The sequence below is a fragment of the Nomascus leucogenys genome, chromosome 2, assembly GCF_006542625.1.
Source record: "Nomascus leucogenys isolate Asia chromosome 2, Asia_NLE_v1, whole genome shotgun sequence".
Lineage (NCBI taxonomy): Eukaryota > Metazoa > Chordata > Mammalia > Primates > Hylobatidae > Nomascus > Nomascus leucogenys.
In genome coordinates, this window is record NC_044382.1 from 74,392,850 (window position 1) to 74,418,687 (window position 25,838).

Sequence of the window (25,838 nt, forward strand, 5' to 3'; positions counted from 1 at the left end):
TTATTTTTGAGATGGAGTCTCACTTTGTCGCCCAGGCTAGAGTGCAGTGGCGCCATCTTGGCTTACTACAACCTCCGCTTCCCGGGTTGAAGCTGTTCTGCCGCCTCGGCCTCCCAAGTAGCTGGGATTACATGCTTGTGCCACCCTGCCTGGCTAATTTTTTTGTATTTTTAGTAAAGACGGGGTTTCGTCATGTTGGCCAGTCTGGTCTCATATTCCTGGCCTCAAGTGATCCGCCCACCTTGGCCTCCCAAAGTGCTGGGATTACAGGCGTGAGCCACTGCTCCTGCCAGACTGTATTTCTTTTAGGTATATACTTAGGAGTGGATTTGAGGTTCATATGGTACTTCTATTTTTAATTTTTTGAGGAGCCTCCATGCTTTTTCGCATAATGGCTGGATCCATTTACATTTCCACCAATGGTGTACAACGTTTCCTTTTCTCCACACTGTCACCAACATCTGTGTCTCTTCTCTCTTTAACAGTAGCCATTCTAACGATATGAGGTGATATCTCATAATTTGATACCTCATTGTGGTATCTCTCTGTAAATGTGAGGCGAAGGCTCATTGAGATTTGATGTGCATTTCCCTGATGATTAATTATGTTGAGCACCTGTTCTTAAACCTGTTTGCCACTTTTATGTCATCCCTGGAAAAATTTCTAGTCAGGTCCTTTGCATATTTTTAAGTCGGATTTACTTTTACTGGCAATTGAGTTGTGTGAGATTCTTACATCTTTTGGATATGAAACTCGTATCAGATATATTTTCTCCCAGTCTTTAGGCCAGTCCTTAGGTTGCCTTTTCATGTTGTTCTTTGCTTCCTTTGCTGTGCAGACACTTTTTAGTTTGATGTAGTCCCACTTGTTTTTGTTATTTAATTTTGTTGATGGTGCTTTTTTGGTGTGAAATCTAAAAAATCAGTACCATGGCTGATGTTGAAGAGTTTGTTCCCTGTGTTTCTTCTAAAAGTTATCCAGTTTCTGGTTTTACATTTAAGTGTTAATTCTTTTTGAGTTCATTTTTGTATATGGTATAAATGTTCAATTTCATCCTTTTGCTCATAAATATCCACCTTTTCCAGCATCATTTATTGAAGAGACCATCCTTTTCCCTTTATGTATCTTGGTGCCCTTGTCAAAGATTGCTAACTCTATACACATTGGGGTTATTTTTGGTTTCCTTGTTCTGTCCCATTGGTCTATGTATCTTTTTAAGTCAATATAATACTTAGTATAGTTTTGTAATAGTTTGGAATGAAGAAGTATGATGCCTTCACCTTCATTCTTATTTCTTATGATTGTGTTGCCTATTTGGGGTCATTTGTGGTTTTATAGAAATTTGAAGGCCAGATGCAGTGGCTCACACCTGTAATCCCAGCACTTTGGGAGACCGAAGCAGGTGGATCACTTGAGGCCAGCAGTTCAAGACCAGCCTGGCCAACATGGCAAAACCCTGTCTCTATTAAAAATACCAAAATTAGCCAGGTGTGGTGGTGCATACCTGTAATCTCAGCTGTTGAGGAGGCTGAGGCAAGAGAATTGCTTGAACCCAGGAGGCGGAGGTTACAGTGAGCCAAGATCACGCCACTGCACTCCATCCTGAGCAACAGCGAGACTCTGTCTCAAAAAATATATATAAAATAAAATAAATTTTAGAATTTATTTCTATTTCTGTGAAAACTGACATTGGAATTTTAATAGGGATTACATTGTATCTGTAGATCACTTTGTGTAGTGTGGACATTTTATCAGTATTAATTTTTCCAGTCCATGAACAAGGGATATCTTTCCATTTATTTGTGTCTTGTTCAATTACATTCATCAATGTCTTATAGATTTTACTGAGCAGATCTTTCACCTCCGTCGTTAAATGGGGTCATAAGAATTTTACAGTTTTGATGCTATTATAAATTGGATTGTTTGCTTAACTTTTTTCTCAGATCATTTACTGTTAGTATATAGAAATGCAACTAATTTTTGTATGGTAATTTTGTGACCTCAGCTTTACTGAATGAGTATTAGCTCTAACTCTTTTTGTATACTCTTTAGGGTTTTCTGTATATAAAATCACCTAATCTGCAAGCAGAGAAAATTACAATTCTTCGTTGCTGATGTGAGTGCCTTTTATTTCTTTTTCTTACCTAATTGCTCTTGTTGCAGGGCAGGTGAGCTGCCAAATTCGGGCTTATCCTGGGAAGGTTCATAGCTTCACTCAGGAAGAATTCAAGTGCAAGGTAGTGGTGGAAGAAAACAGCTTTATTGAGCTGGCAGTGTTGCAGCTCTATGACTGCTCCTGTGGAGCGAGGCTCCCCTGTAGGCAGTGTGCTGAGAGGAGCAGTTCTGCAGTCAGGTACTTACATACCCACTTTTCATTACATGTAAACTAAGGGGCAGTGTTTTTTCCCTTCAATTTTTTGGAAGAATTTGAGAAGGATGGACATTAATTCATCTTTAAATGTGTGATACAATTCACCTATGAAGTCATTTGGTCATGGGCTTTTTATCATTGGATTTTTTATTACTGCTTCAATCTCCTTTCTTATTATTGGTCTGCTCAGTATTTCTGTTTCTTTGTGATTTAATCTTGGTGAGTCATTCATTTCTAAGAATCTATTTCTAAGTTATCCAATTTGTTGTCGTATAATTGTTCATAGTAGTCTCTTATTCTTTGTATTTGTGTGTTGTCAGTTGTAATGACTGATCTTCCTTTCTTTTATGTATTTGTTTGTTTATTTAAGACAGGGTCTTACTCCGATGTCCAAACCAAAGTGCAGTGGCATGATCATAACTCACTGCAGCCTCAGTCTCCCAGGCTCAGGTTATTCTCCCATCTCCCAAGTAGCTGGGACTGCAGGGGCGTACCACCATGCTCAGCTAGTTTTTGTATTTTTTAGAGAGAGGGGTTTCATCATGTTGCCCAGGCTGCTCTCCAAATCCTGGGCTCAAGTGATTTACCTGCCATGGCCTCCCAAAGCGCTGGGATTACAAGCATGAGGAAGTGCACCCAGCCCATTTATAATTTTTTGAGTCCTCTCTCTTTTTGTTCCTTTGCTTAATCTGGCCAAAAGTTTCTCAATTTTGTTTTCTTTGAAAAACTCAACTCAGTTTCTTTGATCTTTTCTATTGTCTTTCTATTTAGTCTGTTTTTGTTCTAATTCTTACTATTTCCATAATTATGCTAACATTGGGATTATTTTGTTCTTGTTCAAGTTTCTTGAGGAATTGAGTTAGATTGCTTATTCAACGTCTTTTTTTTCTTAATGTAGAACTTTATTATTATAAACTTCTGTACTAGAACCGTTTTGGTTGCATCACAGAAGTTTTGGTTTCTTGTGTTTCCAATTTCATTTGTCTCAGGATATGTTTAGATTTTTCTTTTGATTTCTTCTTTATCCTATTGATTTTTCAGGAGTGTGTTGTTTAATATTTACATATTTGTGAATTTCCAGTTTTCTTTCTGCTATTGATTTTCAGTTTTATATCAGTGCAATCAGAAAAAAAACTTGATATAATTTTAATCTTTATAAATTTGAAAAGGCTTACTGTTTTTTACTTTTGGTTTAACATGTGATCTGTCCTGGAGAATATTTCATGTATTCTTAGAAGACTGTGTATTCTCATATTGTTGGATGGGATGTTATATGTACATTTAGTCTATAGTGTTATAGGAGTGCACCGTTTTCTTAATTTTGTGCTTGAATGATCTATCCATTTTAAGTAGGGTACTAACGTTCTCTTTTGTTGTATTTTTGTATATTTCTCCTTCCAGTTCTGTTAATGTTTGCTTTATATATTTAGGTATTCCAGTGTTGGGTGCATGTATCTAATTGCTCTATCCTCTAGACAAATTAACCTCTCTATTATTATATAGTTAACTCCTTTGTCTCTTGTGACAGATTTTGTCAGACAGCCTGTTTTATATAATGTAAGTATAACTACCCCTGCCTGCACTCTTTTGTTTATCATTTGTATGGAATATCCTTTCCAGTTCTTTCACTGTTAGCCTATGTTTGTCCTTAAATCAAAAGTGAGTCTCTTGTAAGCAACCTGTCACTGGATTTTTAAAAATTCATTCAGCCGCTCTCTGCCTGTTTTAAATTTGTTTTGTGCTGCTATATCAGAATATGACAGGGTATTTTATAAGAAAATAGGTGATTTATAAGGAATACAAGTTAATTTAGCTTATGATTCTAGAGGCGGGGAAAGCAGAGAGCATGACATTGGCATGTGGTGAAGACCTTTTTGCTGCATAATAACATAGCCAAAGGCATGACAGGGAGAGAGCTCCCTTTTATAACAAATGCACACTTGTGATAATTAACCCACTGCTGTGATAAGGACATTAATACATTCATGCAGGCAGAGCTCTCATGGCCTAATCACTTCTTAAAAGTCCCACTTCTTAATTCTATCACAGTGGCTATTAAATTTTAACCTAAATTTTGGAAGTGACATTCAGTCTTTATCAATGTCTGTTTATTGGATAATTTAATCTCTTTATATGTAATTATTGATAGGTAACTATTATAAGTTTGTTTTCTATTTTATATTTTGTTTCTTTTTTCCTCTTATGCTTTGGTTATGTTAATTTTTTTGTCTTGTTTTTGTTGTTTTTATATATTTTGATTACTTTTTCTTGTATCTACTACAGTTTTTTTTTCTCCAGTGGTTATAAGACTTACATAAAACATCATATAACAGTCTAGTTTAAGATGATAATGATTCAACTTTTATGCATAGAAAAACTCTATACTTTTCCTCCCCTTCACACATTTTATACTATATATGTCACATTTTAAAACTTTTTATATTTTGTATTCATTAACAAATTATCGTAGCTATACTTTTAAAAAATACTTTTGTTTTATAGTTCTTATACTAGAATTTAAAAGTACATAAAAGTGACTTATGTACCACCATTACAATATTTGAGTATTCTGAATTTCACTATTTACCATTTCCAGTGATATTTGTAGTTTTAATGTTTTCATATTTAGTTAGCATTTCATCATTTCAACTTGAGTAATTCCCTTTAGTCCTTTAGCATTTCTAGACAGGTCTAGTGGTGATGAATTCCTTTTACTTTTTTTTTTGGTGGGGGGGGGTCTTGAAATGTCTTCATCTCTCTTTTATTTCTAAAAGATGCTTTGTTGTGTATAGCCTACTTAGTTGTCTTTTTTGTTTGTTTGTTTAATTTTCCTTCTTTCAGCACTTTTAATATATTGTATCACTCCCATTTGGCCTGTAAGGTTTCTGCTAAAAAATCTACTGATAACATTATAAAGTTTCCCTTGTATGCGAAGAATCTCTTATCTCACGCTGCTTTCATGATTCTTGCTTTGTCTTTGAATTTTGACAGTTTAATTGTGATATGTCCCAGGAGAATCTTCATTAGGTTCTCCTTGCCATAGATATTTTGAGCCTTATGAAACTTCTTGTTCATATCCTTTTCCAGATTTGGGGAGTTTTAAGACATTATATCTTTAATCTTTTGTTCCTCTTTCTTTCTTCTGAAAATCCTAAAATATGTATATTTGTTCACTTTATGATATACTATACAGGCTATATGCTTCCTTCATACTTTCATATTTTTTTCTAATTGATTACTTTCAAATGACCTGTCTTTAAGTTTGCTGATTTTTTTTTCTTTCATGATTGAGTCTCTTGTTAAAACTGTTACATTTTTTCAGTTCTTTCATTGTTCACTTTAGTTCCAAGATTTCTATCTGGTTCCTTTTAATGGTTTCTATTTCTCTATTAAAACTCTCATTTTGTTCAAGTATGGTATTATAAAACTTTTTAGTTATCTATTTGTGTTCTTTTGCATCTCATTGAAATTCTTTAAGATGATTATTTTGAATTCTTCATCAGCCAACTTTCAGATCTCCATTTCTTTGGAGATGATGACTAGGGCTTTTTAGTTTCCTTTGGTGGTGGTAGTTTGCCTGATTCTTTACAATCTTTGTAGGCTTATGTTTATGTCCCTGAATGTGAAGGAGCAAACATCTCTTCCAGTCATTATAGACTAGTTTTGGGAAATAAATACTTTCTTCTTTCAGATCCCTGAGCTGATGAGATTTTGACTAAGATTGCACTTGAGTGTGTTGGAGCCGTGTCACATGACTGCTACTGGGTCTGCAGTGGATTTTATGGTTGACAGACCTATTAGCAGGGCGTAGATAGTCATGGATCCCGTCTTTTCTCTGGGAAGACAACTTTCTTCAGGATCTTGAGCATTGGGGCTGGTTCTAAGATAAGGAATTGTAGTTGTTTCTGCAGAGTGTGGGTGCTGATAGAATAGATGTGGACAGGTGTGGCTCCTGCTGAGTCTCTGGGAGTGCTTTCATCCAGTCATTTAGCAAGTCACTGATGGACGTGACTGACCCCTGAGAGGGTCTGGAACTGATTCATAGGGCTGCTACAGGATACACAGCTGAGACCAAAATCTCAGCTGTCTCTCGGCCCATGACGTGTCTCCCTCCAGGTTTCTGGGTGAGTAGAACTGCTCCCAAACCCTGGCTGACAGAAAGTAGACCTAGGTTACAAGGCTGCTTTAAGATTCATAGTGAGACTAATGTCAGCAAGTCTAGCTCCAGGGGCACAGATGTGTGTGCTTTTATGCAGGTCCCAGGTTGAGCAAAACTCCTGACCTGTGGCTGCATGAAACTGGAGCAAAGTTTCAGTGCCACTTCAGGATTCCCATTCGGGTCAGTGTTGACAGTTCTACATCCAGGGGCACAGATGGATATTTTTTCCTGAGGGTCTCTGTGTGGACAGGATTTTTTCCAGACCATGACTGAGAGTTGACGGAGATAGATTTTGCCTTATTCAGGGAGCACAGACAAGACCAGGATCTTCAGGCCTGTCACCTGAATCTCAAGTGGGAATGAATCCTCCTGGATTCTTGGAAGATTTTTTGAGTGGCAGGACCAAGGCCAAGTGAGCTATAGCTAAATCTACGGTCAGATATAGCAATTTTTTTGTTTTGTGTCCAGAACCATGATCAACAAGCCTACCCTTCGGTTAAGGACTTGTCCTCAAATTGTCCTTCTTGATCTTGCGCTCCAGCTGGGTGTCAGAAATTGTGACCTGGATCGCAAAGTTCCCATAAAGGCAGTTGTGTTTAGCATGGCTGCCACATTTTGTTGTGAGAAATATGCATGGAGGCTTCCTATTCTGTCATCTTGCTTATGTTTCTAATCCTGTATGTTTCCCTTCCTGAAATATATGTCACATTTGTCTGATTTTTAGATTCAAAAGTTCTGAAATAAAATGCTCAAATGTACACATTGTATAAGATGTAAATTAGATTACTAGTGGGTACCACATATTTATTAATATGTTTGATTATAAGTTCAAGTTTACTGCAAGCAAAAAAGAATTGTTGAGATTTATATATTTTTTTAGCCTATATTTAAATGATGTATAATGTAATCCCAAATACTGACTTTACATTTCAGTAATTCTCACCTTAGTTTGCAACATTTATGTTGTTCCTGTATTTGGAAATAGAAAGCTTTTTTTTAGCTTCTAAAAACTTTATTATAGTCATTATATTTTATGTAAGAATAGCACCAATATATTGATAACATGATAAAGAAGTCTTTCTAGTGTCTTTTAAATATTTATTCATTAAAATTTTCTCATTAGATCTAATTATTAATGATTGTAATGCATTTCCTGTGACATTTTACTGTCATTCATTGAATGGCATTGATTCAAAATGCCTGTTCTTCCTGGTGCACACAGTTGATAGTTGTAAATATCTAAAGCATTATTTTTTAATAGAATATCTATGATGTATTTATTATTTTATGCACTAAAATTTCTCTTATTCTTGTTATTGATTCCATATGATTGTGTTTCTTTTTTTTCAGATAGGTTTCCTTAGATCAGTTGATTGTATTTTTGCTTTTCAACCTTGATATTATGAATTGGATGATAATTTTCAACTCTGTACACTTTAAGACAATATGATGTTTAATTTATATATGAATTAGCTATATGCCTGTTGCTTATAAAATACTATGTGTCATTCATCTGTATAAATATTGCCTCTACTTTGTTCATGACTTATCTTGTATATTTTTTTTTCTTAGCTGTTAATGATTGCTTTATTCTGTCTAGATGAGTAGTTAAGGAAATAATCTTAAATTCACAATCTATTGTTTGGATCTATATAATTATGTGAGAGGAACACTTTTGTTCTTTGAAGGTGGTTTTTGAAACATTTTATAACTATCTCTTTTAGGTACTCAAATTTTTAATGGTGAAAACATACAATTGTCATCTCAAACATTTTTAAGTGTATAGTTAGTGTTAAGTATAGTCATATTGTTTTACAAGAGGTTTGTAGATGATTATTATCTTACAAAAGTCAAAGTGAATACCCTTTTAACAACAAATTGTCCTTTCCACACTTCTCTCCAGCTCCTGAAGAGCACCATTCTGCCTAATGTTTCTATGAGTTTGGCTACTGTAGATACTTTATGTAAGTGTAATCAAACAGTGTCTCTTTCTTTTTGACTGACATAATGTCCTCAAGGTCTGTCCTTATTAATACTTGTCAAAATGTCTCTTATTTTTAAGGCTCAGTAATGTTCTGTTGTGTATGTGTGCCACAGTTGTTTAATCTGCTCATCCATAAAGGGACATTTTGATTGCTTCCAGGTACTGTCTTTTGGGAGTGATGCTGCAGGGTACATGGGTGTGCAAACATCTATTCCACGTTCTGTTTTGAATATGTTTGGAATATTTTGGATACACGGATGTAGTACCATGTGTATGTTCTTGCTTTTTGTTGCCTCACCCTTTGATATTATATCCAAAAAATCATTGCCAAGACCAATTTTCATGACCAAGCTTTCCCCTTCTGTATTTTTCTAGGAGTTTTATATTTATAGGTTTTATGTTTAAGTTTTAGTTTGCTTTTTAAATTGATACAATGTTAATTGTACATATTTACGGGGTACAATTATATATGTGTGTATGTTGTATAATGATCATATCAGGGTATTTAGTGCATTACCTCATGTATTTGGTAATTCTTAGTGGTGAGAACATTCAAAAGTCTCTCTTCTGTTTTTTTTTTTTTAATTTTTATTGTTTGTAGAGACAGGATCTCACTCTGTCACCCAGACTGAAGTGCAGTAGCACAATTGTAGTTCACCATAACTTCAAACTCTTGGGCTCAAGTGATCCTCCTGCCTCAACTCCCCAGGTAGCTAGGACTACAGGCATGTGCCACCATGCCTGGCTAATTTTTAAAAATTTTTGCAGAGATAGGGTCTCACTACATTGTCCAGGCTGGCCTTGAACTCCTGACCTTAAGTGGTCCTCCTGCCTCTGCCTCCCAAAGTACAGAGATTATAGGCATGTAACACTGTGACTGGCCTTTTATAGCTATTTTGTAATATGTAATACCCTTCTATTAACCAGTTACTGTACTGTGTAATAGAACACCAGAACTTACTTCTTCTATGTAATTGTAACTTTATACCTGTTAACCAACCTCTTTCTGTTCCTCCCCCTTCAGTCTCTGGTAACCACTGTTATACTCTGCTTATATCAACTTTTTTTCCTTTTCTTTTCTTTTCTTTTTTTTTTTGACAGAGTCTTGCTCTGTTGCCCAGGCTGGAGTGCAGTGGCATGATCTCAGCTCACTGCAACCTCTGCTTCCTGGGTTCAAGGTATTCTCCTGCCTCAGCCTCCGGAGTAGCTGGGATTACAGGCATGCACCACCATGCCCAGCTAATTTTTTGGTATTTTTAGTAGAGACAGGTTTCACCATATTGGCCAGACTGGTCTTGAACTCTTGAACTAAAATGATCCGCCCCTCTCAGCCTCCCAAAGTGCTAGGATTAGAGGTGTGAGCCGCTGTGCCCTGCCCACCTGCCTGCCCTTTCTTTTCTCTCTTTTATTTTCTTTCCTTTTCTTTTGTCTTTTCTTTCTCTCTCTTTCTTTTTTTCTTTCCTTCTTTTCAGGTTACTCATTTGAGTAAGATCACGAAGTTTCTCTTTCTGTATATGGCTTATTCACTTAACATGATATCTCATGGTTCATCCATGTTATTGCAAAGGACAGGATTTTATTCTTTTTTAATGGCTGAATGGTAATTCATTGTGCATTTACACCACATTTTCTTTATCTCTTTGTGTACATTTGGATTAATTTCATATCTTGGCTATTACAAAGAGTGCTGCAGTAAACATGGGAATGCAGCTATGTTTTTGACACATTGATTTCCTTTCTTTTGGATATATACCCAATAGTGGAATTACTGAATCATATGACAGCTGTATTTTTAATTTTTCAGGAACCTCCATACTCTTTTATAGTGGCCATACTACTTTACAATCCCATCAACAGTATATATGTGTTGCTTTTTCTTCACATCCTCACCAATACTTGTTTTAGTTATATTTTTTGTCTTTTTGATTATAGTCATTTTAACTGGAGTGTGGTGGTATCTCATTGTGGTTTGTATTTGCATTCCCTTGATGATTAGTGATGTTGAGCATCTTTTTATGTACCTTTTGGCCATTTGTATGTCTTCCTTTCACTAATGTCTGTGAAGGTCTGTGGCATATTTTTAAATTGGATTGTATGTTTGTTTTATTTTGAGATTTCAAATTTCTTATATACTCGATATTAACCTCTTGTCATATGTATAGTTTGCGAATGTTTTCTCCCATTGTCTAGGTTGTCTCTTCACTCTGTTATTTCATTTCATATGCAAAAGTCTTTTAGGTTGATGTAATCTCATTTGCCTATTTTTGCTTAGATTGCCTTTACTTTGAAGTCGGAATTTCCAAGTCCGATGTTGTAAAGTATTTGCCCTGTTTTCATCTAATAGTTTCATAGTTTCGGGCATTACATTTAAGTCTATAATCCATTTTGAGTTGGTTTTTGTATATGATGAGAGTTAGGGGTCTAGTCTTACTCTTCTGCATATGGATATTCAATTTTTCCTGCACCATTTATTAAAGAGATTGTCTTTTCCCCAAAGTGTGTTCTTGGCATCTTTGTTGAAAATCAGTCAGCTTTAGGTGCATGAATTTATTTATGGACTCATTGGGCATACTGGTCTATGTGTTTGTTTTAATGCCAGTATAATGCTCTTTGGGATACTGTAGCTTTGTAGTAAATTTTGAAGTCAGGTGGTGTGATGCCTTGAGCCTGCTTTGTTCCTTTGCTCAGGATTGCTTTGGCTATTCAGGGTATTTTATGGTTCCATGTACATTTAGTTTTTTTTTTTTTTTTCTATTTTTGTGAAGAATGTCATTGGTATTCTGATAGAAATTGCATTAAATCTATAGGTCACTTTGGGTAACATGCCCATTTTAATAATATTCTTTTTTTTTTTTTTAAGACAGAGTCTTGCTCTTGTCACCCAGGTTGGAGTGCAATGGCGCGATTTTGGCTTACTGCAACCTCCGCCTCCTGGATTCAAATGATTCTCCTGCCTCAGCCTCCCAAGTAGCTGGGATTACAGGCACCCACCACCATGCCCAGCTAATTTTTGTATTTTTTTGGTAGAGACAGGGTTTCACCATGTTGACCAGGCTGGTCTTGAACTCCTGACCTCAGGTGATCACCCATCTCAGCTTCCCAAAGTGCTGGGATTACAGGCATGAGCCACTGCGCCTGGCCCATTTTAGTAATATTCTTCCAATATATAAACAATATATTTTCATCTGTTAACATGTATTTCATTTTTTCATCCATGTTTTATGATTTTCAGTGTAGAGATCTTTCACTTTTTTATTTAAGTTTATTGCTGGGTATGTTAATTTTTTGTAGTTATTTGTATACACAGAAAAAGTATTTGACAGAATTTAACTTACTTTATAGTGAAAACTCTAAGCAAATTATGTATAGAAGGTACATATCTCAACACAGTAAATATGACAAACTGGTGTTAATATACCAAACAGGGAAAGGATGGAAGCTTTTTCTCTGAGATCTGTAACGTGATAAGGATACCCACTTTCACCACTCCTATTCAACATAGTACTAGAAGTTCTAGCCAGAGCAATTAGTCAAGAGAAAGAAATAAAAGGCATCCAAATTGGAATGGAAAAATGAAATCGTCCTTGTTTACAGACAATATGACCTTGTATATAATAAAAACATAAACATGACACCAAAAACCTGTTAGAACTAATGAACAAGTTCTGTAAAGTTGCAGAACACAAAATCAACATAGAAATCTCAGTGGGATCTCTGTGTGCTGATAGAAAACCATCTGAAAAAGAAAATAAAAAATGCGAGTTATAGTAGCTACAAAAAATAAGTCAGTCCATTTTGAGTTCATGTTTGTAAATGTGCAAGGTAAGGTCCAACTTTATTTTTTCCCGTGTGGATTTCCAATATTCCCAATCCTATTCGTTGAAGAGACTGTCCCTTTTCTCATTGTGAAGTCTTGGAACCCTTGTTGAATATAAGTTTACTATATACATGAGTGTTTATTTCTGGACTCTCCAATCTGTTTTATCTTTTATTTATCTTTATGTCAGTAGCAGCCTGTTTTGAGTACAATAGCTTTGTAGTATATTTTGAAATCAGAAGGTATGATGCCTCTTTGTTTTTCTTTCCCAGGATTGTTTATCCATCTGTGGAAGATTGTTTATCCATCTGTGGTCTCTTGAGATTCCGTAGACATTTTAGACTATTTTAATACTTGTGCAAAAAGTTCCATTAATATTTTGATGGAGAGTACATTGAATCTGTAGATCACTTTAGGTAGTATTGACATCTTAACAGTATTGTCTTCAAACTCTTGAACAAGAGTGTGTTTGAGAGTTTATTTAATTTCCACATATTCATGGACATGCCATTTTTCTTTCTGTTTTTAACTTCTAGTTTTATTCTGTTGTAGTAAGAAGTGATGCTTTGTGTGATTGTCAACTGCTTAAATTTGGTAAAACATTTTTTGCAGCTTAACAGGTTGTCTATCAGTGATCATGTGCCATATATGGTTACGGATATTGTGTATTCTGCTGTTGAATGGTTAGTTCTGTATGTGACTGTTAGGTCTAATGGTCTATAGTGTTGTTCAAGTCCTCTGTTTCCTTATCTTTTGTCTCTTATTATTTCCATTACTGAAAGTGGAGTATGGAAGTCTCCTACTACTATTGTACTGCTGGCTACTTATTGCTTCAATTCTGTAAAAGTTTGCTAGTTGCTGCATATATTTGAGAGGTGTGATGTTAGGTGCATACATGTTAATATTTATTATAGCTTCCTAGATAGTGAACCCGTTTATAATTATATAATGCTCTTTCTTGTCTCTTGTAACATGTTTTGATGTAACGTGTATTTTAACTAATATGACAGTATTTTACTTTGCACACTATTTTTTTCCCATTCTTTCATGTTCAGCTTATGTGTGTTCTTAGATCTAAAGTTGGTCTTCCCTAGAAAGCATGGAGTTAGATCTTGTTTCTTGAATTTATTCAGCCAAATTATGTCTTTTGAATTTATTCATTTATATATAAAGTAATTACTGAAAGGTTTGACTCACCATTGCATTTCGTTTCATTTTTTGTTTTGGGTCTTGTATCGATTTTGGTCCTGTTTTCCTCTCTTGCTATCTTCCTTAGTGTTCTGTTGATTTTTGTAATGACATGTTTTAATTCCTTTCCCACTTCTCTCTGTGTATCTATTATAGGTACTTGCTTTGTGGTTACCATAGATATTATGTAAAACATCTTAAAGTTATAACAATTTACCTCAAGCTGCTAACCTTAATTGCATACAAAAATCCTGCCTCTTTATGAACTCTCCATTGTATTTTATTGATATCACAAATTGTATCACTTTATATTGTGAATCCATTAGCACAGATTTGTGGTTATTTTAAAGTACTTGACTTTTCAAATCTATAGCAGAATTAAAAGTATTCTATGCACCATCATTATAATACAGAATATTTTACTTGCGTATATAATTACTATTACCAGAACACTTTATATTTTTATATAATTTTGTGTTACTACTCACCATCATTTTATTTTTCAATGTGAAGAACTGCCTTTATTTAGCAGTTCTTTTAGAACAGATCTAGTGGATATGAATTCATTTGGCTTTTGTGGATTTTGAATATTCCTTATTTCAAAATTTTTAAAGGATAGTTTTGGCAGAAAACATTTTCTTGATTGGTAGTTGTCATTATTCAGCACTTTGAATATATCATTCTTCAACTTTCTGACCTGTGAGATTTTCTGCTGAGACATCTGCTGGTCATCCTAGGAATGGGCCTTGCATATGCCAAGTCACGGTTTTTTTTTTTTTTTCTGGCTTCTAAATTCTCTTTGTTCGTAACTTTTGAATCTCTGATTATAATGTGTCTTGTTGTGGGTCTCTTTGTGTTGCCACTAGTTAGAGTTGGTAGAGTTTCATTAAATTTTAGGCCATTTTCTCCCTCAAATTTGGAAAATTCTCAGCCATCATTTCTTACAGTAAAGTTTCTACTCTTTTCTTTCTCTTTGCATTTTAGAATTCCCATTATGAGTAAATTGGCCTATTGGGAACAGGCCCCAAAATCTGGCCATAAACTGGCCCCAAAACTGACCATAAACAAAATCTCTGCAGCACTGTGTCATGTTCGTGATGGCCATAACGCCCATGCTGAAGGTCGTGGGTTTACCGGAATGAGGGCAAGGAACACCTGGCCCACCCTGGGTGGAAAACTGCTTAAAGGCATTCTTAAACCACAAACAATAGCATGAGCGATCTGTGCCTTAAGGACATGCTCCTGCTGCAGATGACTAGCCAGAGCCCATCCCTTTATTTCGGCCCATCCCTTTGTTTCCTGTAAGGAATACTTTTAGTCTATAATCTATAGAAACAATGCTTATCACTGGCTTGCTGTCAATAAATATGTGGGTAAATCTCTGTTTGGGGCTCTCAGCTCTGAAGGCTGTGAGACCCCTGATTTCCCACTCCACATGCTATATTTCTGTGTGTGTGTCTTTAATTCCTCCAGCGCTGCTGGGTTAGGGTCTCCACGACCGAGCTGGTCTCAGCATTGGCCTACTTGATAGTACCCCATTAGTCCCTTAGACACTCTGTTTTTTTCTTTTTGCTGTCCTGACCATATACTTTCAAATAACCTGTTATCAAGCTTGTTGGGTTATTTTTCTGCTAGATCAAGTCTGCTGTTGAACCCTCTAGTGAATCCTTAAATTTAGTTATTTTTCAGCTCCATACTTTGTGTTTTTATAGTTTTAATCTCTGTTCATAACCTCATTTTCTTCATGCATTTTTGTCTTCCTTTGTTAATTTGTCTGTGTTCTCCTTTAACTGGTTGAGCATGTTTAAAATAGATATTTTGCTAGGCAGAGTGGTGTGTGCATGTAATCCCAGCTACTTTGGAGGCTAAGGCAGGAGGATCACTTGAGGCCAGCCTGGGCAGTATTGCAAGAACCTGTGTCTAAGATTTTTTTTTTTAATTTGTTGTTGTGGCATGTGCCTGTAGTCCCAGTGACTCAGGAGGCTGTGTCAGGAGGATTGCTTTACCCCAGGAATTTGAGGCTAGGCTACATTGAGCTATGATTGTACCAGTGTACTCCAGTCTGAGTGACAGAGTAAGACCCCATTTTTTTTCTGTTTCTTTTTTCTTTTAATACACTTTTGACTTTTATTTTAGATTCAAGGTGTACATGTGTTGGTTCATTACATGGGTATATTGCATGACACTGGTTTGATGTCTGAATGATCCCATCATCCAGGTAATGAGCATAGTGCCTAATAGGTAGTTTTTCAGCCCTTGCTTCCTTCCTTTACTGCCCCCATGAGTCCCCATTGTCTCTTTTCCCCATCTTTATGTCCATATGTACCCAATGTTTAGTTCCCACTTATAAGAACATGGTCTTTGGTTTTCTGTTCCTGTGTTAATTTACTTAGGATAACAGCTGCATCCATGTTGCTGCAAAGGACATGATTTTATTCTTTTTTATGGCTGCATAGTATTCCATGGTGTATATTTACCACATTTTCTTTAGACAGTCCACCACTGATGGGCACCTAGGCTGATTCCATGTTTTTGCTATTGTGAATAGTGCTGTGATGAACATATGAGTGCATGTGACTTTTTGGTAGAACAATTCATTTTCCATTGGGTATATACTGAGTAATAGAATTGTTGGGTCAAATGGTAGTTCTGAGTTCTTTCAGAAATCTCCAAACTGTTTTTCACAGTGACTGAGCTAATTTAATTACATTCCCTTCAGCAGTGTATAAGTATTATCTTTACTGCTGGCACTTGCCAGCATCTGTTTTTTGACTTTTCAATAATTACTATTCTGAGTGGTGTAGATGGTATCTCAATGTGGTTTTGATTTGCATTTTTCTGATGGGTAGTGATGTGTAACATTTTTTCATATGCCTGTTGGCTGCTTGTATGTCTTCTTTTGAGAAGTGTCTGCTCTTGCCTTTTGCCCACTTTTTAATGGGGTTATTTTTTTTCTTGTTAATTTAAATTTCATATGGATTCTGGAATTAGGCCTTTGTCAGGTTCATAGTTTGTAAATATCTTCTCCCGTTCTGCAGGTTATTGATTCTGTTCACAGTTTCTTTTGCTGTGCAGAAACTCTTTAGTTAGGTCCCATTTGTCAATTTTTGTTTTTGTTACAATTGCTTTTGAGAATTTAGCCATAAATTCTTTGCCAAAGTCAATGTCTAGAATGGTATTTGCCAGATTTTCTTCTAGTATTTTTATTTTTTTAAATTTCTGAATTTAAATCTTTAATAATCTTGAGTTAATTTTTATATATGGTGAAATGTAGGAGTCTATGTTCATTCATCTGCATATCGTTAGTCAGTCATCCCAGAACCATTTATTAAATAGGGAGTCCTTTCACTATTGCTTATTTTTGTTGACTTTGTGGAACATCAGATGATTGTAAGCCTGTGCCTCTATTTATTTCTGGGTACTCTATTCTGTTCCATCGGTCTATGTGTCCTTTTTAAAAAAAAATTTTGTTTTTCTTTATTTCCTCAAAAGAAAAAAAAAAAAGATGGGGGATACATTTGCAGAACATGCAGGTTTGTTACATAGGTATATGTGTGCCATGGTGGTTTTCTGCACCTATTGACCCATCCTCTATGTTCCTTCCCCTCACCCCCCAGCCCCCACCAGGCCATGGTGTGTGTTGTTCTCCTCTCTGTGTCCATGTGTTCTCATTGTTCAACTCCCACTTATAAGCAAGAACATGCAGTGTTTTGGTTTTCTGTCCCTGTGTTAGTTTGCTGAGGATGATGGCTTCCAGCTTCATCCATGTCCCTGTAAGGACATGCTCTCATTCCTTTTTATGGCTTCATAGTATTCCATGGTGTTTATGTACCACATTTTCTTTATCCAGTCTATCATTGATGGGTATTTGGGTTGGTTCCATGTCTTTGCTATTGTAAATAGTGCTGCAACAAACATACATGTGCATGTGTCTTTATAGTAGAATGATTTATATTCCTTTGGGTATATACCCAGTAATGGGATTGCTGAGTCAAATAGTACTTCTGATTCTCGATCCTTGAGGAATCACCACACTGTCTTCCACAGTGGTTGAACTAATTTACATTCCCACTAACATTGTAAAAGCATTTCCGGTGGGGTGGAGCCAAGATGGCCGAATAGGAACAGCTCCGGTCTCCAGCTCCCAGCCCGAGTGACACAGAAGACTGGTGATTTCTGCATTTCTGCTTGAGGTACCGGTTTCATCTCACTAGGGAGTGCCAAACAGTGGGTGCAGGACAGTCGGTGAGGCGCACTGTGCGTGAGCCGAAGCAGGGCGAGGCACTGCCTCACTCAGGAAGCGCAAGGGGTCAGGGAGTTCCCTTTCCTAGTCAAAGGGGTAACAGACGGCACCTGGAAAATCGGGTCAGTCCCACCCTCATACTGCGCTTTCCCAACGGGCCTGGAAAACGGCACACTAGGAGATTGTGTCCCGCACCTGGCTCGGAGGGTCCTATGCCCACGGAGTCTCGCTGATTGCTAGCACAGCAGTCTGAGATCAAGCTGCAAGGCGGCAGTGAGGCTGGGGGAGGGGCGCCCGCCATTGCCCAGGCTTGCTTAGGTAAACAAAGCAGCCAGGAAGCTTGAACTGGGTGGAGCCCACCACAGCTCAAGGAGGCCTGTCTGCCTCTGTAGGCCCCACCTCTGGGGGCAGGGCACAGACAAACAAAAAGTCAGCAGGAATCTCCAGAGACTTAAACGTCCCTGTCTGACTGACAGCTTTGAAGAGAGTAGTGGTTCTCCCAGCACGCAGCTGGAGATCTGAGAACGGACAGACTGCCTCCTAAAGTGGGTCCCTGACCCCCGAGCAGCCTAACTGGGTGGGACCCCCCAGTAGGGACAGACTGACACCTCACTCGGCCGGGTACTCCTCTGAGACAAAACTTCCAGAGGAACTATCAGACAGCTGAATTTGTGGTCTCACGAAAATCCGCTGTTCTGCAGCCACCGCTGCTGACACCCAGCCAAATGGTCTGGAGTGGACCTCTAGTAAACTCCAACAGACCTGCAGCTGAGGGTCCTGTCTGGTAGAAGGAAAACTAACAAACAGAAAGGACATCCACACCAAAAACCCATCTGTACATCACCATCATCAAAGACCAAAGGTAGATAAAACCGCAAAGATGGGGAAAAAACAGAGCAGAAAAACTGGAAACTCTAAAAAGCAGAGCACCTCTCCTCCTCCAAAGGAACGCAGTTCCTCACCAGCAACGGAACAAAGCTGGATGGAGGATGACTTTGACGAGTTGAGAGAAGAAGGCTTCAGATGATCAAACTACTCTGAGCTACGGGAGGAAATTCAAAACAATAGCAAAGAAGTTAAAAACTTTGAAAAAAAATTAGAAGAATGGATAACTAGAATAACCAATGGAGAGAAGGGCTTAAAGGAGATGATGGAGCTGAAAGCCAAGTTTCGAGAACTACGTGAAGATTGCAGAAGCCTCAGTAGCAGATGCGATCAACTAGAAGAAAGGGTATCGCTGATGGAAGATGAAATGAATGAAATGAAGCAAGAAGGGAAGTCTAGAGAAAAAAGAATAAAAAGAAATGAACAAAGCCTCCAAGAAATTTGGGACTACGTGAAACGACCAAACCTACGTCTGATTGGTGTACCTGAAAATGACGGGGAGAATGGAACCAAGTTGGAAAACACTCTGCAAGATATTATCCAGGAGAACTTCCCCAATCTAGCAAGGCAGGCCAACATTCAGATTCAGGAAATACAGAGAATGCCACAAAGATACTCCTCGAGAAGAGCAACTCCAAGACACATAATTGTCAGATTCACCAAAGTTGAAATGAAGGAAAAAATGTTAAGGGCAGCCAGAGAGAAAGGTCGGGTTACCCACAAAGGGAAGCCCATCAGACTAACAGCTGATCTCTCGGCAGAAACTCTACAAGCCAGAAGAGAGTGGGGGCCAATATTCAACATTCTTAAAGAAAAGAATTTTCAACCCAGAATTTCATATCCAGCCAAACTAAGCTTCATAAGTGAAGGAGAAATAAAATACTTTACAGACAAGCAAATGCTGAGTGATTTTGTCACCACCAGGCCTGCCGTAAAAGAGCTCCTGAAGGAAGCACTAAACATGGAAAGGAACAACCGGCACCAGCCACTGCAAAATCATGCCAAATTGTAAAGACCATCGAGGCTAGGAAGAAACTGCATCAACTACTGAGCAAAATAACCAACTAACATCATAATGACAGGACCAGATTCACACATAACAATATTAACTTTAAATGTAAATGGACTAAATGCTCCAATTAAAAGACACAGACTGGCAAACTGGATAAGGAGTCAGGACCCATCAGTGTGCTGTATTCAGGAAACCCATCTCATGTGCAGAGACACACATAGACTCAAAATAAAGGGATGGAGGAAGATCTATCAAGCAAATGGAAAACAAAAAATGGCAGGGGTTGCAATCCTAGTCTCTGATAAAATAGACTTTAAACCAACAAAGATCAAAAGAGACAAAGAAGGTCATTACATAATGGTAAAGGGATCAATTCAACAAGAAGAGCTAACGATCCTAAATATATATGCACCCAACACAGGAGCACCCAGATTCATAAAGCAAGTCCTGAGTGACCCACAAGGGGACTTAAACTCCCACACAATAATAATGGGAGATTTTAACACCCCACTGTCAACATTAGACAGATCATCGAGACAGAAAGTTAACAAGGATATCCAGGAATTGAACTCAGCTCTAAACAAAGTGGACCTAATACACATCTACAGAACTCTCCACCCCAAATCAACAGAATATACATTTTTTTCAGCACCACACCACACCTATTCCAAAATTGACCACATAGTTGGAAGTAAAGCTCTCCTCAGCAAATGTAAAAGAACAGAAATTATAACAAACTGTCTCTCAGACCACAGTGCAATCAAACTAGAACTCAGGATTAAAAAACTCACTCAAAACCACTCAACTACATGGAAACTGAACAACCTGCTTCTGAATGACTATTGGGTACATAATGAAATGAAGGCAGAAATAAAGATGTTCTTTGAAACCAACGAGAACAAAGACACAACATACCAGAATCTCTGGGACACATTCAAAGCAGTGTGTAGAGGGAAATTTATAGCACTAAATGCCCACAAGAGAAAGCAGGAAAGATCCAAAATTGACACCCTAACATCACAATTAAAAGAACTAGAAAAGCGAGAGCAAACACATGCAAAAGCTAGCAGAAGGCTAGAAATAACTAAAATCAGAGCAGAACTGAAGGAAATAGAGAAACAAAAAACCCTTCAAAAAATTAATGAATCCAGGAGCTGGTTTTTTGAGAAGATCAACAAAATTGATAGACCACTAGCAAGACTAATAAAGAAGAAAAGAGAGAAGAATCAAATAGATGCAATAAAAAATGAAAAAGGGGATATCACCACCAATCCCACTGAAATACAATCTACCATCAGAGAATACTACAAACACCTCTATGCAAATAAACTAGAAAATCTAGAAGAGATGGATAAATTCCTCAACAAATACACCCTCCCAAGACTAAATCAGGAAGAAGTCGAATCTCTGAATAGACCAATAACAGGTTCTGAAATTGTGGCAATAATCAATAGCTTACCAACCAAAAAGAGTCCAGGACCTGATGGATTCACAGCTGAATTCTACCAGAGGTACAAGGAGGAACTGGCACCAATCCTTCTGAAACTATTCCAAACGATAGAAAAAGAGGGAATCCTCCCTAACACATTCTATGAAGCCAGCATTGTCCTCATACCAAAGCCAGGCAGAGACACAACCAAAAAAGAGAATTTTAGACCAATATCCTTGATGAACATTGATGCAAAAATCCTCAATAAAATACTGGCAAACCGAATCCAGCAGCACATCAAAAAGCTTATACACCATGATCAAGTGGGCTTCATCCCTGGGATGCAAGGCTGGTTCAACATACGCAAATCAATAAATGTAATCCAGCATATAAACAGAACCAAAGACAAAAACCACATGATTATCTCAATAGATGCAGAAAAGGCCTTTGACAAAATTCAACAACCCTTCATGCTAAAAACTCTCAATAAATTAGGTATTGATGGGACGTATCTCAAAATAATAAGAGCTATATATGACAAACCCACAGCCAATATCATACTGAATGGGCAAAAACTGGAAGCATTCCCTCTGAAAACTGGCACAAGACAGGGATGCCCTCTCTCACCGCTCCTATTCAACATAGTGCTGGAAGTTCTGGCCAGGGCAATCAGGCAGGAGAAAGAAATAAAGGGTATTCAATTAGGAAAAGAGGAAGTCAAACTGTCCCTGTTTGCAGATGACATGATTGTATATCTAGAAAATCCCATTGTCTCAGCCCAAAATCTCCTGAAGCTGATTAGCAACTTCAGCAAAGTCTCAGGATACAAAATCAATGTACAAAAATCACAAGCATTCTTGTACACCAATCACAGACAAACAGAGAGCCAAATCATGAGTGAACTCCCATTCACAATTGCTTCAAAGAGAATAAAATACCTAGGAATCCAACTTACAAGGGATGTGAAGGACCTCTTCAAGGAGAACTACAAACCACTGCTCAATGAAATAAAAGAGGATACAAACAAATGGAAGAACATTCCATGCTCATGGGTTGGAAGAATCAATATCGTGAAAATGGCCATACTGCCCAAGGTAATTTATAGATTCAATGCCATCCCCATCAAGCTACCAATGACTTTCTTCACAGAATTGGAAAAAACTACTTTAAAGTTCATATGGAACCAAAAAAGAGCCCGCATCACCAAGTCAATCCTAAGCCAAAAGAACAAAGCCGGAGGCATCACGCTACCTGACTTCAAACTATACTACAAGGCTACAGTAACCAAAACAGCATGGTACTGGTACCACAACAGAGATATAGATCAATGGAACAGAACAGAGCCCTCAGAAATGATGCCGCATATCTACGACTATCTGATCTTTGACAAACCTGACAAAAACAAGAAATGGGGAAAGGATTCCCTATTTAATAAATGGTGCTGGGAAAACTGGCTAGCCATATGTAGAAAGCTGAAACTGGATCCCTTCCTTACACCTTATACAAAAATTAATTCAAGATGGATTAAAGACTTAAATGTTAGGCCTAAAACCATAAAAACCCTAGAAGAAAACCTGGGCAATACCATTCAGGACATAGGCTTGGGCAAGGACTTCATGTCTAAAACACCAAAAGCAATGGCAACAAAAGGCAAAATTGACAAATGGGATCTAATTAAACTAAAGAGCTTCTGCACAGCAAAAGAAACTACCATCAGAGTGAACAGGCAACCTACAGAATGGGAGAAAATTTTTGCAACCTACTCATCTGACAAAGGGCTAATATCTACAATGAACTCAAACAAATTTACAAGAAAAAAACAACCCCATCAAAAAGTGGGCAAAGGACATGAACAGAAACTTCTCAAAAGAAGACATTTATGCAGCCAAAAAACACATGAAGAAATGCTCATCATCACTGGCCATCAGAGAAGTGCAAATCAAAACCACAGTGAGATACCATCTCACACCAGTTAGAATGGCCATCATTAAAAAATCAGGAAACAACAGGTGCTGGAGAGGATGTGGAGAAATAGGAACACTTTTACACTGTTGGTGGGACTTTAAACTAGTTCAACCATTGTGGAAGTCAGTGTGGCGATTCCTCAGGGATGTAGAACTAGAAATACCATTTGACCCAGCCATCCCATTACTGGGTATATACCCAAAGGACTATAAATCATGCTGCTATAAAGACACATGCACACGTATGTTTATTGCGGCACTATTCACAATAGCAAAGAGTTGGAACCAACCCAAATGTCCAACAACGATAGACTGGATTAAGAAAATGTGGCACATATACACCATGGAATACTATGCAGCCATAAAAAATGATGAGTTCGTGTCCTTTGTAGGGACATGGATGAAACTGGAAAACATCATTCTCAGTAAACTATCTCAAGGACAAAGAACCAAACACCGCATGTTCTCACTCATAGGTGGGAATTGAACAATGAGAACTCATGGACACAGGAGGGGGAACATCGCATTCCGGGGACTGTTGTGGGGTGGGGGGAGGGGGGAGGGACAGCATTGGGAGATATACCTAATGCTAAATGACGAGTTGATGGGTGCAGGAAATCAACATGGCACATGGATACATATGTGACAAACCTGCACATTGTGCACATGTACCCTAAAACCTAAAGTATAATAAAACAAAACAAACAAACAAAAAAAAGCATTTCCATTTCTCTGCAGCCTGGCCAGCATCTGTTGTTTCTTGACTTTTTAATGATTGCCGTTCTGACTGGCATGAGATGGTGTCTCATTATGGTTTTGATTTGCATGTATCTGATCAGTGATGTTGAGATGTTTTTCTTATATTTGTTGGCTGCTTAAATGTCTTCTTTTAAGAAGTGTCTGCTCATATCCTTTGCCTACTTTTTGATGGGGTTGTTTTTTTCTTGTGAATTTGTTTAAGTTTCTTATAAATTCTGGATATTAGACCTTTGTCAGATGGGTGGATTGTAAACATTTTCTCCCATTCTGTAGGTAACCAGGCTTTTAGTTTAATTAGATCCCATTTGTCAATTTGGGTTTTTGTTGCAATTGCTTTTGGTGTTTTAGTCATGAAGTCTGTGCCCACGTCTATGTCCTCAATAGTATTGCGAAGATTTTCTTCTAGGGTTTTTATGGTTTTGGGTTTTACATTTAAGTCTTTAGTCCATCTTGAGTTAATTTTTGTATAAGGTGCAAGAAAAGGGTCTAGTTTCTGTTTTCTGCATATGGCTAGTCAGTTTTCCCAGCACCATTTATTAAATAGGGAATCCTTTCCCCATTGCTTGTTTTTGTCAGGTTTGTTGAAAATCAGATGGTTGTAGACGTGTGGTGTTATTTCTGAGGTCTCTATTCTGTTCCATTGATCTATATATCTGTTTTGGTACCAGTACTATGCTGTTTTGGTTACTCTGGGCTTTTAGTGTAATTTGAAGTCAGGTAGCGTGATGCCTCCAGCTTTGTTCTTTTTGCTTAGGATTTTCTTGGCTATATGGGGTCTTCTTTGATTCCATATGAAATAAAAGTAGTGTTTTTCTAATTCTATGAAGAATGTCAATGGTAGTTTGATGGGAATAGTATTTAATCTATAAATTACTTTGGGCAGTATGACCATTTTCACGATGTCGATTCTTCCTATCCATGAGGATGGAATATTTTTCCATTTGCTTGTGTCCTCTCTTATTTTCTTGAGCAGTGGTTTGTAGTTCTTCTTGAAGAGTTCCTTCACATCCCTTGTTAGCTGTATTCCTAGGTATTCTCTTTGTAGCAATTGTGAATGGGAGTTTATTCATGATTTAACTCTCTGCTTGTCTATTCTTGTTGTAAAGGAATGCTTGTGATTTTTGCACATTGATTTTGTATCCTGAGACTTTTCTGAAGTTGCTTATCAGTTTAAGGAGTTTTTTTGGCTGAGATGACTGGGTTTTCTAAATATAAAATTATGTCATCTTCAAACAGAGACAAATTGACTTCCTCTCTTCCTATTTGAATACCCTTTATTTCTTTCTCTTTCCTGATCTTTCAATACTATGTTGAATAGGAGTGGTGAGAAATGGCATCCTTGTCTTGTACTGATTTTCAAAGGGAACACTTCCAGCTTTTACTCACTCAATATGATATTGGCTATGGGTTTGTCATAAATAGCTCTTATTATTTTCAGATGTGTTCCATCAATACCTAGTTTATTGAGAGTTTTTAACATGAAGGAATGTTAAATTTTATCAAAGGCCTTTTCTGTATTTATTGAGATAATCATGTGGTTTTTGTCTTTGGTTCTGTTTATGTGATGGATTATGTTTATTGATTTGCATATGTTGAACCAACCTCATATCCCAGGGATGAAGCCAACTTGATCATGGTGGATAGGTTTTTTGATGTGCTGCTGGATTCAGTTTGCTAGTATTCTATTGAGGGTTTTCGCATCAATGTTCATCAGGGATATTAGCCTGAAGTTTTCTCTTTTTTTTTTTGTCTCTCTTCCCAGTTTTGGTACCAGGATGATGCTGGCTTCATAAACTGAGTTATTGAGGAGTCCCTCCTTTTCAGTTGTTTGGAATAGTTTCAGAAGGAATGTTACCAGCTCCTCATTGTACTTCTCGTAGAATTCAGCTGTGAATCCATCTGGTCATGGGCATTTTTTGGTTGGTAGGCTATTATTGCCTCAATTTCAGAACTTGTTATTGGTCAATTCAGGGATTCGACTTCTTCCTGGCTTAGTATTGGGAGGGTGTATGTGTCCAGGAATTTAT

The 25,838-nt window shown here is 37.3% G+C and overlaps 1 protein-coding gene across 3 annotated transcripts in view; it reads left to right on the forward strand.

Moving 5' to 3' along the window:
• Nucleotides 1-25,838, forward strand: part of ZNF720 (zinc finger protein 720) — a 60,234-nt gene that overhangs the window by 14,220 nt on the left and 20,176 nt on the right. The window lies entirely within an intron of this gene.